We start from the raw sequence: 17,129 nt of genomic DNA, 5'->3' as shown, positions 1-17,129 counted from the left end.
GACAATATTTGGAAATGATATATCAGATAAAGGTCTAGTATCCAGAATTTATAAAGAGATTGTTCATCTCAACAACAAAAAGACAGCCAACCCAATTACAAAATGGGAAAAAGACTTGAACAGACACCTCTCAGAAGAGGAAATACGGATGGCCAAGAGGCACATGAAGAGATGCTCAATGTCCCTGGCCATTAGAGAAATGCAAATCAAAACCACAATGAGATATCATCTCACACCCACCAGAATGGCCATTATCAACAAAACAGAAAATGACAAGTGCTGGAGAGGATGCGGAGAAAGAGGCACACTTATCCACTGTTGGTGGGAATGTCAAAGGGTGCAACCACTGTGGAAGGCAGTTTGGCGGTTCCTCAAAAAGCTGAATATAGAACTGCCATACGACCCAGCAATACCATTGCTAGGTATCTACTCAAAGGACTTAAGGGCAAAGACACAAACGGACATTTGCACACCAATGTTTATAGCAGCATTATTTACAGTTGCAAAGAGATGGAAACAGCCAAAATCTCCATCAACAGAAGAGTGGCTAAACAAACTGTGATATATACATACGATGGAATACTATGCAGCTTTAAGACAGGATAAACTTATGAAGCATGTAATAACATGGATGGACCTAGAGAACATTATGCTGAGTGAGTCTAGCCAAAAACTAAAGGACAAATACTGTATGGTCCCACTGATGTGAACAGACATTCGAGAATAAATTTGGAATATGTCCTTGATATCAGAGTCCAGCAGGAGGTAGAAACAGGGTAAGATAATGGCCAGTTGGAGTTGAAGAGATACAGACGGTGTAACAGGACTAGATACAAAAACTCAAAAATGGACAGCACAATAATACCTAATTGTAAAGTAATCAGGTTAAAACACTGAATGAAGCTGCATCTGAGCTATAGGTTTTTGTTTTGTTTTGTTTTGTTTTGTTTTGATTTTACTATTATTACTTTTATTTTTTTCTCTATATTAACTAACATTCTATATCTTTTTCGGTTATGTTGCTAGTTCTTCTAAACCAATGCAAATGTACTAAGAAATGATGATCATGCATCTATGTGATGATGTTAAGAATTAATGATTGCATGTGTAGAATGGTATGATCTCTAAATGTTGGGTTAATTTCTTTTTTTCCATTAATTAAAAAAAAAAAAAGAGATCGGGTAATTGGAGCTGAAGGGATACAGACTGTACAACGGGACTGGATATAAAAACTCAGAAATGGACAGCACAATACTACCCAATTGTAATGCAATTATGTTAAAACACTGAATGAAGCTGCATGTGAGGTATAGGTTTTTTGTTTTTGTTTTTTTTGTTTTTTTTCTTTCTATTATTGTTTTAATTCTTATTCTGTTGTCTTTTATTTCTTTTTCTAAATCGATGCAAATGTACTAAGAAATGATGAATATGCAACTATGTGATGTTATTAAGAATTACTGATTGTACATGTAGATTGGAATGATTTCTAATTGTTTTGTTAATTCTTTTTTTAATTAATAAAAAAAAATAATAAAACCTCTTTAACTTTAAAAAAAAAAAAAAAAGAAAAGAACTGGCAACTCCTTGCAAGATAAATTCCTCAGGGGAAGTCTTTTCAGAATTTTCTAAGAAAGTAAGACCAACCTTATAAGAAAAAGAAGGCAGAATTTTTCAGAGGGTAAAAAGCTCTATAGGGTGTTTGTGTAAAGATTGCAGAACCATTCAAATCTACCCAAATAACCTATGCCAATTCTCGAGGTCTAACTCCTTCCTAATCAACATCTTAATATTTCACCTAAGAAATCTGGTAAGACTGGTTAAAGATAAAATTTTCAGATGATCATAGAAGCTCCTGGGCCTTTTTTGCTATGCTCTGAGTCCCAAACTTAATACCCTAAGCAAGTCACATTTTTCTTTAAGTAGTCTAAGTGGAGATAATTTTTCAGTAGCAAACCCACCCCACAGTCTTCGTGTTCTTCATTCTTGCTGTAATAGGTCCGCAGCCACTAGGCTCACCACGTACTTGCCTTCAATAACTAAATTGCTAATGGCAGCAGGCCATTTTAAAATCAGTTTTCTTGTTGACAGACATTTGTTTTCCGTTTTTTGTTATTGTGAATAAGACTGCTATGAGAATTCTTGTAAAAGGCATTTTATGAATGTATATTTTCAGTTTTCTTACCTAGATGTGGAATGACTGGGTCATGGGGTATGTATACATTTAACTTGATAAGAAAATACCATATCCATCTCCCAAATGGTTATGCCAGTATAGTATGAGGTTTCAGTTGCTTCAAACTTTGCCAACATTTGGTCTATCCATCTTTTTATTTTAGCTATTCTCGTGGGTATGAGGTGGTATCTTATTTTGATTTTAATATGCATTTCTCAGAAGACTAATCATGTTGAATCCCTTTTATATAATTATTAAATATCTGCATAACATCTGTGAAGTATTTGTCAAGTCTTTTGCCATATGTGTATTGGGTTGTCTATTTATTATTAGATTGAGGGAGTTCTTTATAGGGTCTGAAAAGCTCTTTTGTGGAATATATAGTGAATATTTTCTCCTAGTCTGTATCTTCCCTGTTCATTTTCTTAATGGTATATTTTGATGAGCAGACATTTTTAACATTGACGAAATCTACCTTGTCAACTTTTTTTCTTTTATGGTTAGTGCTTCACAATGCCAAATTTGCGAATATATTCTATGTTTTTCCCTAGAAGCTTTGTGTGTCTAAGTTTTTACATTTACATCTGTGACCCAACTTGAATTAATTTTTTGTAAGGAATAAATTATGGGTCAAGGTTCATTTTGTTCTATGTAGATACTCAGTTGTTCCACCACTATTTGTTTAAAAGACTTTCTTTTCCCATTGACCTGAGTAGTGCTTATGTTGAAAATTAGATCGTATGTGTGTGGACAATTTCTGGACTTTCCATCTATTCCAACAATCTATAACCTAAATGTAAGCCAATATCACACTCTTTTGATTGCTGTAGTTTTATATAAATCTTAAATTTAGGTAGACCCCATCTAGTACAAGGGTGGTCATCCACAGGGTAAGTTAGGCAAGGACTGAGCAAAGCCTTGAGAAACAGCAGGCATTACTTTTACTACAGTATTAATGGGTAGCATTTATGATTGTTGAAAGGAGGTCCTCACTGAAAACCACCTGGGTTCTGCAATAGCAATCTACATTGGGGGTAGGGATGGGAGTGGGCATGGGATGAGTTTGAGATGGGTTGTTATAATAGCATAGTAGTTGACAGCAAGGTCTTTGGAATCAGAGCAGCCTGAATTGGTGTTTTCTAGCTACCAATCTTGGGCAAGTTATTTCACTTCTCTAAATCTTGTTTTTCTCATTAAAAAAATTAAAGAGTAATTCTACCCTTCTGATAGGATCATTGTAATGATTTAGGTCGTATTTGTAGAACATGTAGCCCTGTCCTTGATATATAATTAAGTACCTTATAATGGTAGGTATTAGTATACTAACAATGATTGTTTTAAAGTGTGAGATGCTTGATATAAAATTAAGAATCATTATCCCTTTTCATCCATATAATTTACATGGAAGTTGGAACCTTCTGACATGAACTTTTAAAAATAGCATATGTGAATCTACTTTTCCTTCTAAAATATAAATGGTTCCAGTAATTACCATAACTTGCAAAAATTCAGAGTGTTTGGCAGGTTAAATAAACATTGTCAAAACTTAGTCCAAGATGTAGGATATGGTCAATGTCTACACTCAAGGAAATTATCTCATGTAAAGAACATTTAATACATTATATAGCCAGTTTTTAAATCAGAAGCTTATTTTTTAATGCCATGCTGAGAATAATATTGCTTATTCTTAAGTTTTAAACTCAATATTCTATCCCCAGGGACATTAGCATTTCTTTGGCTGACCGAGGGAAAATGATGCTTGAGTATGAAATTTCCTTTTTAAAATATGTTATTTTTTGGATCTGACTAGCTATTAAAGACTTTAAGAATACAATGTAAGCAATTTAAGTTCCATGGCATAAAGATGTTGTGTAGTCAAAGAAAACATAGACACTTTTTAAATTCTGGTACTGTTTGAAAATCCAGTAATATAGCCATAAATTAATTTGCCAGTTAACTGAACAATTCTCAGAAAATGATGGACTGACTCTAAGGTGCCGAATATGAATATAAATATTCATTGGAAGATAGAATGTCATCCTTTGAGACAGAAACTTAATATTGCAGGGATAGAAATAAGAAACTAGCATAATTTGCACGTTTATGATCTAATACACACTTTAAGAAAATCCTAAGAAAGTTAAAGATTTAGTTTAGTTTCTTTGGGCAAGAATTTTTCAATAGGTCTTTTTTTCCCCCATCTTCTTGAAACCAAACAAGATCCTTTTTGCTGTAAGAGAAAATCATTCATTTGATTAAAATTTTGCCTAGGGGTCTGAAACAATGTTCATTTGTTTATTAAAATATTCTCTGGTATGAATGTATGGATTAAACTAGTTTATATGTTTCCAAATATTTTCTAGAAATCCCTTTATGAGTTGTAACAGTTTCAGGGGAAAGTAACAGGATATCCAACTAAAGATGGCTTAAAACAGTAGGGGCTTTCATTACTTCACAAAGTAAAAAGTCTGGAGTTTGGCAGTCCTGGGCTGGCTCAGCAGTCCCCAGTGTCGTCAGGGACTCAGCTCTTTCCACAGCTCTGCTTTCCTTTACTAGTTGACAGCTCTCCTCACCTTTCCCCTCATGGTCACAGAAGCTGCCTCAGCAACTGGCACCCTTATAGGAAAGAAGGGTGGGGTGTTTTCTAGACATTTTTCTCTTTTTTTTTTTTTTAAGGGGGAAAAATCATTTCTATAAACTATCCCAACACTGCCACCTCCTTCTCCTCCACCTCTTTCCTGCTAGATCCCATGGCCATGGTTGGGCTACATACTCATGCTCAAGTAGTAAAAGGGAGCCTTGGAAAAATGAGCTGCATGGATTTTGGCCTCTGTAATGGAAGCAGGGTTCTGCTGGCAAGATAGAAGGAAGGAGAATGACTATTGGGTAGACATCTCACAGTGTCTGTCACAGGGCCTAAACAAATGCCAGACACACTGGAGAAAGGCCATAAATTAATATTGATTAATATTCATTGAGCTCTTACTCTGACCTCTGGCCAATTTTAATCACATTTAATTTTCACACCAATTTTACAGATGCAGAAAATGAGGCATAGAGATATTTCATAACTTGCCCATAAGAGGCAGAGCTAAACTTTCAATCCAGGCAATTTAACTCCAAAGACCAATATCTTACCATTTTACTATGGCTGCTATGTGATTATGACTATATAGGATTAGCAGGTGAATGCCAATAAAATTTTATATAATTGAAAGGAAAACAGAAGTAGCACAATTTTTCAACATAGCTTTATACCCTGCTTTGTAATCCACATAATCTATGACAACTCATCCACGGGGAGATAAAATATGTGTGTGATATGACAGGACAGAGTTTGACATTTAAAAAAGTCTTTGATTCTTGACTGACAAAGGCAAATGCTCTCTGAAGTGTTTCTTTTCAAAATGTTGTCGGGCCCATGACCATTATTTTAAAATCATCTATAATATTTTTGTAATACTAATCCTTGATCTTAGATAAAATATATCACCATTGTACATTTTTCTTTATTTTTTATATAACCACATTATAGCATATTTTAAAAATTATTTATTTTCCCTTTTTTTCCTAGCTATGTGACTCTAAAGAATCCTTACTCAAGAAACATCCCAACCTGGAGAATTAAAGTCAAGAACATGGGCTATCAGGTTGGGGCCTATTATAAGGCCTCCTAGATTATAAGCTCTCACAGGAGTCATATATTCATGAATTATAACTGTTATTTCTAAATTCTGAAATACTGAGCTATTTGTGTATAACCTGGTCATTCCCTGAAACTTCAGGTATTTATGTGACACCTGAGACTCTGAGTTAGAGCACTGCAGCTATGAAAGTCTGCATTCTCCCTGTTAAAAAGTTGAAAAAGTGATCAGACTTCTACTAGAGATGTGATAGATAGGACTAATGTAAATCAGAATACATGGTAAGAATGATATGGTCCATATTTTAAAACTCTAACTTCTGTGTGAGATCAAAGGAAGGGATGTTTATTAGGTACAAAATTTATTTGTTTGGGTAGCACATTATCTAACTTGTATGGTCAGTTTGTTTGAATACTATAATTACATGGACTCTTGAATAGAGCATGGGATTTTATTGGTTTGTACAGGTTAGTGATAACCTGTTATATCTCAGAGTAATTTGGGCAGTGAATATAAAAGTATTTGCAAACTTCCCTTGGGAGACTGGGGAGAAAGGAGGAAATATTCAACTTCCCCATCTAGGGAATTCCTGATATTCTCATAGACAGTGGGGACAACATATTCAATAGGCTGAGCCCTCAATCTTGGGGTTTGCCCTTATGAAACTTATTCGTGCAAAAGAGAAACTAAGTCTACTTATAATTACGCCTAAGAGTCTCGCCCAGAGAACCTCTTTTGTTGCTCAGATGTGGTTTATCTGCAAGCCAATTTGGCCCATGAATTCACTGCCCTCCCCACTATATAAGACATGACTCCTAGGGATGTAAATTTCCCTGGCAATGTGGGACAGGACTCCTGGGATGAGTGGGGACCTGGCATCATGGGATTGAGAAAGCCTTCTTGACAAGTAGGAGAAAGACAGTTTCAATGGCTGAGAGATTTCATATAGAGTCAGGAGGTTATCCTGGAAGTTATTCTTATGCATTATGTAGATATCCCTTTTTAGTTTATGGTGTATTAGAGTGGGTGGAGGGAAGTACCTGAAACTGTTGAGCTGTGTTCCAGTAGCCTTGATTCTTAAAGATGATTGTTTATCTATATAGCTTTTACATTGTGACCTTGTGATTGTGAAAACCTGTTTCTGATGTTCCTTTTATCCAGGGTATGGACAGATAAGAAAAAAAATAAGGATAAAAAAATAAATAATGGGGGGGGGTAAAAAAATTGTGTAAATCGAAATACTAGTGGTCCATGAGAGGGAGGAGTAAGGGATATGGGGTGTATGAGTTTTTTCTTTTCATTTCTTTTTCTGGTGTGATTGAAAAAAAGAAACATCCCATTACTTTCTAATAGACATAACATCTTATAAAAACTATATAGTAAAAGATGCATATAAGTAACTTTTTTTTTTGAAGTTGCTCCCTAGACTTTTGGAGGAGGATAGAAAAAGAGAAGAAAGTACTCATATGGAAGACACAAAAATAATTGGTGTGTAAAGGAAATAAAGAAAGAGGAGATCAAAGACAGTCTCAATTTAAGCAGGCATAGAGCAAGTCAGTCAAAAATTTTGAAATAATCACATAGGTTATTCAAGAGAACTGGAATCAAGGTAGGGTGCTACACATTTTCAAATTGGAAAGAACTATGAGATCTTGGCCATGCCCAGCTAAAGGGAAAATAACAGTTTTAGAGAATAGAAATGACGTAAGAAAAAGAGTGGTAGAGGAATCTTTTTATTTTGAATTCAGAGAAGAAGAAGAAATAGAGATGAATTGGAAATGGCTTTTGAAGACATCCTGGAAGATGCATGCCTAAGCCAGAGTAGTATTTAAAAACTTTTATTGGTCAGAATCCCTCTTTATAACACTTTGCCCATGTCTAACATTTAAGGGAGCCCTTCTAATCCTCCCACATGGCCTGATTTTTGGGTGGTGCAAGGATTCAGAGGAGCGAGGTATTGGCTCCAAGTTAGGCCAGGCAGGGGGTTTGTAGTTTGTGGTTGGTTGATTGGCTTTGCTCTTTAAGGAAAAAAAAGAAAGTAAAAAGGATGAGATACCTCAAGGGAGAAAGTAGCTGAGGAAAATTGGGAGTCATTTGCGGAACATTATTTAAATGCTGATACTCTAAGTGACTTCAAAAGTTTTGTTTTTTTCTGTGATGTAAATATCTCTTTAGCCTCTCTCAGTGAACCCTTCAATAAAGTCTATATCGCTCACAAACACTGTATATGTATATTTCTTTGGAAAACGCAAAACATTTGGCATTTAGACAATATACTGAAGCACAGAAATTACATATGCAGAGCTAGGAAAGAAGAGTTTTGAGAAAAGGTGTCCAGGTATCTGCAGAAATCTAAGCGTAGGGTTTGCTTTCCCACAGGCCATGGGACGGATGTAGCATTATGCTGGGCACAGCTGGGCAGGCAAAAAAGCATGACTTGGGACTTCCGGAGAAGATGGCGGCTTAGTAAGACGCGCGGATCTTAGTTTCTTCCCCAGGACAGCTACTAGGGGAGTAGAAACGATACAGAAAGCGCCCAAAGCCACAACAGAGATAAAAAAAAGACAGCATACCCCATCCTGGAATGGCTGGCTGGCTGAGAGAAGCAGCTCAGGTGAGATCACCGAGGTGCGCGGGCCTCACCAGGCGGGGCGGCAAGCGGCCAGAGTCACTCCCTTCCCCCTTCCCGGGCCGGCTGGGAGAATTGGAGAGGCGGTCCCCTGAAACCGCGGCGGCTGGTGCCCACACCAGGCGCAGCCACCCAGACCAACTGAGAGAATTGGATCGGAAATCCCCAGGCCGCGGAGAACGGTGACGGGTGGGGGAGGCCCCTTCCAAACCCGTGACTCCCCGGGAACATGCACTCTCCCGGGCGGGCCGCTGCCGCTGGCGCCCTCCCTCCACGCTTGTCGCCCCGGGCCGACTAGGAAATTCGGACGGGCTCTTTCCCGGGCTGCGGCGGCCAGCAACCCTCCCTGCGTTCGGACCCCAGGCTAGCTCAAGCCGCTTCGGCTAGCGAACCTCCCGGACGGCGAGAGTTTTCCAAAGTTAAAGGTCCCACAGCACCTTTTACTGGTGGGACCCACAGACAAACGTGTGCCACGAGTGCCACCTACTGGGCAGGATAAGAAAAACAGAACCCAGAGATTTCACAGAAAAATCTTCCAAACTTTTGGATCCAATGCCCAGGGAAATCTGTCTAAATGCGCAGACGCCAACAGAAGATAACGGATCACGCTCAAATAATTGAAAATATGGCCCAGTCAAAGGAACAAACCAATAGTTCAAATGAGATACAGGAGCTGAGACAATTAATGCTGAATATACGAACAGAAATGGAAAACCTCTTCAAAAACGAAATCGATAAATTGAGGGAGGACATGAAGAAGACATGGGCTGAACAAAAAGAAGAAATAGAAAAACTGAAAAAACAAATCACAGAACTTATGGAAGTGAAGGACAAAGTAGAAAAGATAGAAAAAACAATGGACACCTACAATGATAGATTCAAAGAGACAGAAGATAGAATTAGTGATTTGGAGGATGGAACATCTGAATTCCAAAAAGAAACAGAAACTATCGGGAAAAGAATGGAAAAATTTGAACAGGGTATCAGGGAACTCAAGGACAATATGAACCGCACAAATATACGTGTTGTGGGTGTCCCAGAAGGAGAAGAGAAGGGAAAAGGAGGAGAAAAACTAATGGAAGAAATTATCACTGAAAATTTCCCAACTCTTATGAAAGACCTAAAATTACAGATCCAAGAAGTGCAGCGCACCCCAAAGAGATTAGACCCAAATAGGCGTTCTCCAAGACACTTACTAGTTAGAATGTCAGAGGTCAAAGAGAAAGACAGGATCTTGAAAGCAGCAAGACAAAAACAATCCATCACATACAAGGGAAACCCAATAAGACTATGTGTAGATTTCTCAGCAGAAACCATGGAGGCTAGAAGACAGTGGGATGATACATTTAAATTACTAAAAGAGAACAACTGCCAACCAAGACTCCTATATCCAGCAAAATTATCCTTCAAAAATGAGGGAGAAATTAAAACATTCTCAGACAAAAAGTCACTGAGAGAATTTGTGACTAAGAGACCAGCTCTGCAAGAAATGCTAAAGGGAGCACTAGAGTCAGATACGAAAAGACAGAAGAGACAGGTATGGAGAAGAGTGTAGAAAGAAGGAAAGTCAGATATGATATATATAATACAAAAGGCAAAATGGTAGAGGAAAATATTATCCAAACAGTAATAACGGTAAATGTTAATGGACTGAATTCCCCAATCAAAAGACATAGACTGGCAGAATGGATTAAAAAACAGGATCCTTCTATATGCTGTCTACAGGAAACACATCTTAGACCCAAAGATAAACATAGGTTGCAAGTGAAAGGTTGGGAAAAGATATTTCATGCAAATAACAACCAGAAAAGAGCAGGAGTGGCTATACTAATATCCAACAAATTAGACTTCAAATGTAAAACAGTTAAAAGAGACAAAGAAGGACACTATATACTAATAAAAGGAACAATTAAACAAGAAGACATAACAATCATAAATATTTACGCACCGAACCAGAATGCCCCAAAATACGTGAGGAATACACTGCAAACACTGAAAAGGGAAATAGACACAAATACCATAATAGTTGGAGACTTCAATTCCCCACTCTCATCAATGGACAGAACATCTAGACAGAGGATCAATAAAGAAATAGAGAATCTGAATATTACTATAAATGAGCTAGACTTAACAGACATTTATAGGACATTAAATCCCACAACAGCAGTATACACCTTTTTCTCAAGTGCTCATGGATCATTCTCAAAGATAGACCATATGCTGGGTCACAAAGCAAGTCTTAACAAATTTAAAAAGATTGAAATCATACACAACACTTTCTTGGATCATAAAGGAATGAAGTTGGAAATCAATAATAGGCGGAATGCCAGAAAATTCACAAATACGTGGAGGCTCAACAACACACTCTTAAACAACGAGTGGGTCAAAGAAGAAATTGCAAGAGAAATTAGTAAATACCTCGAGGCAAATGAAAATGAAAACACAACATATCAAAACTTATGGGATGCAGCAAAGGCAGTGCTAAGAGGGAAATTTATTGCCCTAAATGCCTATATCAGAAAAGAAGAAAAGGCAAAAATGCAGGAATTAACTGTTCACTTGGAAGAACTGGAGAAAGAACAGCAAACTAATCCCAAAGCAAGCAAAAGGAAAGAAATAACAAAGATCAGAGCAGAAATAAATGAAATTGAAAATATGAAAACAGTAGAGAAAATCAATAAGACCAGAAGTTGGTTCTATGAGAAAATCAATAAGATTGATGGGCCCTTATCAAGATTGACAAAAAGAAGAAGAGAGAGGATGCAAATAAATAAGATCAGAAATGGAAGAGGAGACATAACTACTGACCTCACAGAAATAAAAGAGGTAATAACAGGATACTATGAACAACTTTACGCTAATAAATACAACAATTTAGATGAAATGGACGGACTCCTGGAAAGACATGAACAACCAACTTTGACTCAAGAAGACATAGATGACCTCAACAAACCAATCACAAGAAATTGAATTAGTCATTCAAAAGCTTCCTAAAAAGAAAAGTCCAGGACCAGATGGCTTCACATGTGAATTCTACCAAATATTCCAGAAAGAATTAGTACCAATTCTCCTCAAACTCTTCAAAAACATCGAAGTGGAGGGAAAACTGCCTAATTCATTCTATGAAGCCAACATCACCCTCATACCAAAACCAGGCAAAGATATTACAAAAAAAGAAAACTACAGACCAATCTCTCTAATGAGCATAAATGCAGAAATCCTCAATAAAATTCTAGCAAATCGTATCCAACAACACATTAAAAGAATTATACATCATGACCAAGTAGGATTCATCCCAGGTATGCAAGGATGGTTCAACATAAGAAAATCAATTAATGTAATACACCATATCAACAAATCAAAGCAGAAAAATCACATGATCATCTCAATTGATGCAGAGAAGGCATTTGACAAGATTCAACATCCTTTCCTGTTGAAAACACTTCAAAAGATAGGAATACAAGGGAACTTCCTTAAAATGATAGAGGGAATATATGAAAAACCCACAGCTAATATCATCCTCAATGGGGAAAAATTGAAAACTTTCCCCCTAAGATCAGGAACAAGACAAGGATGTCCACTATCACCACTATTATTCAACATTGTGCTGGAGGTTCTAGCCAGAGCAATTAGACAAGAAAAAGAAATACAAGGCATCAAAATTGGAAAGGAAGAAGTAAAACTATCACTGTTTGCAGACGATATGATACTATACGTCGAAAACCCGGAAAAATCCACAGCAAAACTACTAGAGGTAATAAATGAGTACAGCAAAGTAGCAGGTTACAAGATCAACATTCAAAAATCTGTAGCATTTCTATACACTAGAAATGAACAAGCTGAGGGGGAAATCAAGAAACAAATCCCATTTACAATTGCAACTAAAAGAATAAAATACCTAGGAATAAATTTAACTAAAGAGACAAAAAACCTATATAAAGAGAACTACAAAAAACTGCTAAAAGAAATCACAGAAGACCTAAATAGATGGAAGGGCATACCGTGTTCATGGATTGGAAGACTAAATATAGTTAAGATGTCAATCCTACCTAAATTGATTTACAGATTCAATGCAATACCAATCAAAATCCCAACAACTTATTTTTCAGAATTAGAAAAACCAATAAGCAAATTTATCTGGAAGGGCAGTGTGCCCTGAATTGCTAAAAACATCTTGAGGAAAAAAAACGAAGCTGGAGGTCTCGCGCTGCCTGACTTTAAGGCATATTATGAAGCCACAGTGGTCAAAACAGCATGGTATTGGCATAAAGATAGATATATCGACCAATGGAATCGAATAGAGTGCTCAGATATAGACCCTCTCATCTATGGACATTTGATCTTTGATAAGGCAGTCAAGCCAACTCACCTGGGACAGAGCAGTCTCTTCAATAAATGGTGCCTAGAGAACTGGATATCCATATGCAAAAGAATGAAAGAAGACCCATCTCTCACACCCTATACAAAAGTTAACTCAAAATGGATCAAAGATCTAAACATTAGGTCTAAGACCATAAAACAGTTAGAGGAAAATGTTGGGAGATATCTTATGGATCTTACAACTGGAGGCGGTTTTATGGACCTTAAACCTAAAGCAAGAACACTGAAGAAGGAAATAAATAAATGGGAGCTCCTCAAAATTAAACACTTTTGTGCATCAAAGAACTTCATCAAGAAAGTAGAAAGAAAGCCTACACAATGGGAGACAATATTTGGAAATGATATATCAGATAAAGGTCTAGTATCCAGAATTTATAAAGAGATTGTTCAACTCAACAACAAAAAGACAGCCAACCCAATTACAAAATGGGAAAAAGACTTGAACAGACACCTATCAGAAGAGGAAATACAAATGGCCAAAAGGCACATTTGAGAAATGCAAATCAAAACCACATGAGATATCATCTCACACCCACCAGAATGGCCATTATCAACAAAACAGAAAATGACAAGTGCTGGAGAGGATGCGGAGAAAGAGGCACACTTATCCACTGTTGGTGGGAATGTCAAATGGTGCAACCACTGTGGAAGGCAGTTTGGCGGTTCCTCTAAAAGCTGAATATAGAATTGCCATACGACCCAGCAATACCATTGCTGGGAATATACTCAAAGGACTTAAGGGCAAAGACACAAACGGACATTTGCACACCAATGTTTATAGCAGCGTTATTTACAATTGCAAAGAGATGGAAACAGCCGAAATCTCCATCAACAGAAGAGTGGCTAAACAAACTGTGGTATATACATACAATGGAATACTATGCAGCTTTAAGACAGAATAAACTTATGAAGCATGTAATAACATGAATGGACCTAGAGAACATTATGCTGAGTGAGTCTAGCCAAAAACTAAAGGACAAATACTGTATGGTCCCACTGATGTGAACGGACATTCGAGAATAAATTTGGAATATGTCCTTGATATCAGAGTCCAGCAGGAGGTAGAAACGGGGTAAGATAATGGCCAGTTGGAGTTGAAGGGATGCAGACGGTGTAACAGGACTAGATACAAAAACTCAAAAATGGACAGCACAATAATACCTAATTGTAAAGTAATCAGGTTAAAACACTGAATGAAGCTGCATCTGAGCTTTAGGTTTTTGTTTTGTTTTGTTTTGTTTTGTTTTGATTTTACTATTATTACTTTTATTTTTTTCTCTATATTAACTAACATTCTATATCTTTTTCGGTTATGTTGCTAGTTCTTCTAAACCAATGCAAATGTACTAAGAAATGATGATCATGCATCTATGTGATGATGTTAAGAATTACTGATTGCATATGTAGAATGGTATGATCTCTAAATGTTGGGTTAATTTCTTTTTTTCCATTAATTAAAAAAAAAAAAAAGAGAACGGGTAATTGGAGCTGAAGGGATACAGACTGTACAACGGGACTGGATATAAAAACTCAGAAATGGACAGCACAATACTACCCAATTGTAATGCAATTATGTTAAAACACTGAATGAAGCTGCATGTGAGGTATAAGTTTTTTGTTTTTTTTTTTCTTTCTATTATTGTTTTAATTCTTATTCTGTTGTCTTTTTATTTCTTTTCTAAATCGATGCAAATGTACTAAGAAATGATGAATATGCAACTATGTGATGTTATTAAGAATTACTGATTGTACATGTAGATTGGAATGATTTCTAATTGTTTTGTTAATTCTTTTTTTAATTAATAAAAAAAAAAAAGCATGACTTGATTTCTCCCTTTAAAGAGCTTACAAGCTGCAGGGCTTTTATTTTGTGTCCACAGCAAAAATTATTCAGTAGAGAGGGAAAAGGAACTTCCCAAAAGCTGGAGGAAGGCTAAAAGGAGACAACCAAAACTTTTGTCTGAGTCCTGTCCATCTCAGTGTCACCTGCCTTATGGCAATAACTCCCTAGCTGGCCCCTGATTCCACACTTGGCCTCCTCCAGGTTAATCTCAACGCTGCAGCAAGAGTGATCTTTATAAAGAAAAAGTCAGATAGTTGGATCCCGTCAGTCCTTCAAATCCACCATTGATTTTCCAGTTCTCAGAGCAAAACAAACCCCAGCCTTTTCCACAAGCAGCAAGCCTTGCTGATCTGGGTGCTAAACGCCACTCCATGTCTTGGCTCCCTCCAGTCCCAGGTACCCTCCCCCGCCTCTTCTCTCATTACCCTCCCCTTTGCTCATTTCATTCCAGACACAATTCAGGCACAGGGTCTTCCGGCTTGTTCTTTCTGCCTAGACTATTTTTTTCCCCAGGTATTTGCATGATTCCTTTCCTTACTCATCAGTGAGGCCTTCCCTGACCACCTGATACAAAATAGCAAACTGCAACTTCCACCCTTTTGCTGCCTCTCTCCCTTACCTGAACTCTTATTCTCCATAACATTATTTTATTTTCACGATATATTGTATTTGTTGTCTGCCCTCCTTAGAATGTACACTCCATTAAGACAGCGGATTGGCCTGATTTATTCACTCTTACATCTAGCACTTAGCGCCTTTCATATGATAGGAGCACAGTTTCTATGTTTTAACAGCTGTATTGTGGTGTAATTAACACAATTTTGTTTTTGAATGAATGAATGAAAAGAAGGAGAAATGTAAGGAAGCAGCCCCCTTGACTGAATAAAGTACAGCCTTGGGCATTGGTTGCCTGAGGCTACAGGTTAGACACCACTGAGGAAACAAAAAGATGTAGATAAGACAAATGTGTCCATTAAGATAATCTTATCATGGGTCATAATGATCAATAAGAAAATAAGGAGTGAAATTTAAGGCAAGGACTTTAATAATAGAGAGACAACTGAGTTTCAAGATTCTAAAACCTACATATATGTTTCCAAAAACCCCACAAATCACTGTATTCTGTAATTTGTTTCTTAACAAACAATATTTGAACAATGACCATCATGAAAATGCATATTTAATGCATTTTTCACATGTTCTGAAAAAATCACAGGACTTTCTCATAAGTAAAAATATTTTTTTAGAAGTTCGTAGACTGCTTCTTCCTAGTTCCACAACATTGAACTAAATTCCTAGAGAGAACATTCCAGGGAGCTCTTTGGGGTGGTGCAAGGACCAGCGGCCTGTGAGCATCATCTGGGAGCTTGGCCTCACCTTGACCTACTAAATCAGACTCTGCATTTGAAGAAGGGATTCTTAGGTGCATGAAAGTTTAAATGCTCTACTCTGGATGGGTCTTGGAGCACCTGGAAGTGAGAGACTGTGAGGGTCAGTCAACCCTATTTGTTGAGAATTTTGTCTGAGGATTCAGAGCCCCAGATACATGCACCCCAGGAACAGAAGAGGGAGCCCTACTCCCTTAGTTGCCAGATCTTCCAACCAGTTGGAGTTGCTTCAGGTCCATCATTGGGCTGGAGGAGTGAAATTAGAAGCAGCAAAAGGAGAGGAAAGAGGAGAAGAAAGAAGGGGAGACATAGGAAGGACTTCGTCAAGACTTTGTACTTCAGCTTCCCTTGACTGTTCCTGAGTTCCCTGATTATTTTTCGTCTCTTTAAAAAATGTCACAGTTCTGTTTTCTCCTCTTGAAAATAATTATAGGAACAACAATATCTTATATCCACATGGTACTGTTTGCTATCTATTTGATGTATAATAAATATAACAATATTTTAAGACGGTAATTTTATGCCTGTTTTACAAAGAAGGGAATTCCTTTTTCCTCGTTTTCTTTATTAGCTTATCATTGAAAGCAGTTCTTGTTTGATTACTTTCGGAGATTTTTTTTTGTGACGCACTCATCCATAGAATTATTACCAAAGGAATTGGATGAGGAATGTGAGGAAAATTTTTTTTCACATGTTCTGAAAAAATCACAGGACTTTCTCATAAAAAGTAAAAAGTAGACCTTAAAGATGACGAAAACAAGACTCAAAAATTTTAAGTGTTTGTTATCAGAGTCTAGTAGCAGTATGAATAAAACCAGTATCTTCTGCTTTTTAAGCAACATTGCAGATGTACCCAGAATGAATTTTAAAGAAACGAACTAAATCTTAGTCTTGTATCCAAGCCAGGCTTCATTTAAATAGTTTCTTTAAAATAATTTTATTTTAAAATTACTGTTCTTTAAAATAATTTCTGCAGAAAGAGAATTCTCAAGTTCCTGTGACTCATGGGTTAATGCATATAGTAGTACTTTGAACATTACAAAACACCATACTGATAGGTCACAAGGGCCAA

At 36.9% G+C, this 17,129-nt stretch overlaps 1 protein-coding gene across 3 annotated transcripts in view; it reads left to right on the top strand.

Annotated features, from left to right (window-relative positions):
- CLCA2 (chloride channel accessory 2) overlaps window positions 1-17,129 on the top strand; it is a 90,446-nt gene that overhangs the window by 12,346 nt on the left and 60,971 nt on the right. Inside the window, exon 1 of one of the 3 annotated variants that reach the window (XM_077120397.1) lies at window positions 8,417-8,431. The exons of the other annotated variants lie outside the window; for them this stretch is intronic. The gene's annotated coding sequence lies outside the window, so the exon portion shown is untranslated. Of the gene's footprint in view, window positions 1-8,416; window positions 8,432-17,129 lie in introns of those variants that run through there. 3 annotated transcript variants of the gene reach the window in all.

Source organism: Tamandua tetradactyla, chromosome 11 (assembly GCF_023851605.1).
Source record: "Tamandua tetradactyla isolate mTamTet1 chromosome 11, mTamTet1.pri, whole genome shotgun sequence".
In the NCBI taxonomy this organism is placed as follows: domain Eukaryota; kingdom Metazoa; phylum Chordata; class Mammalia; order Pilosa; family Myrmecophagidae; genus Tamandua; species Tamandua tetradactyla.
The sequence above is the reverse complement of the archived record's forward strand: the minus strand, read 5'-3'. Positions and strand labels throughout refer to the sequence as shown.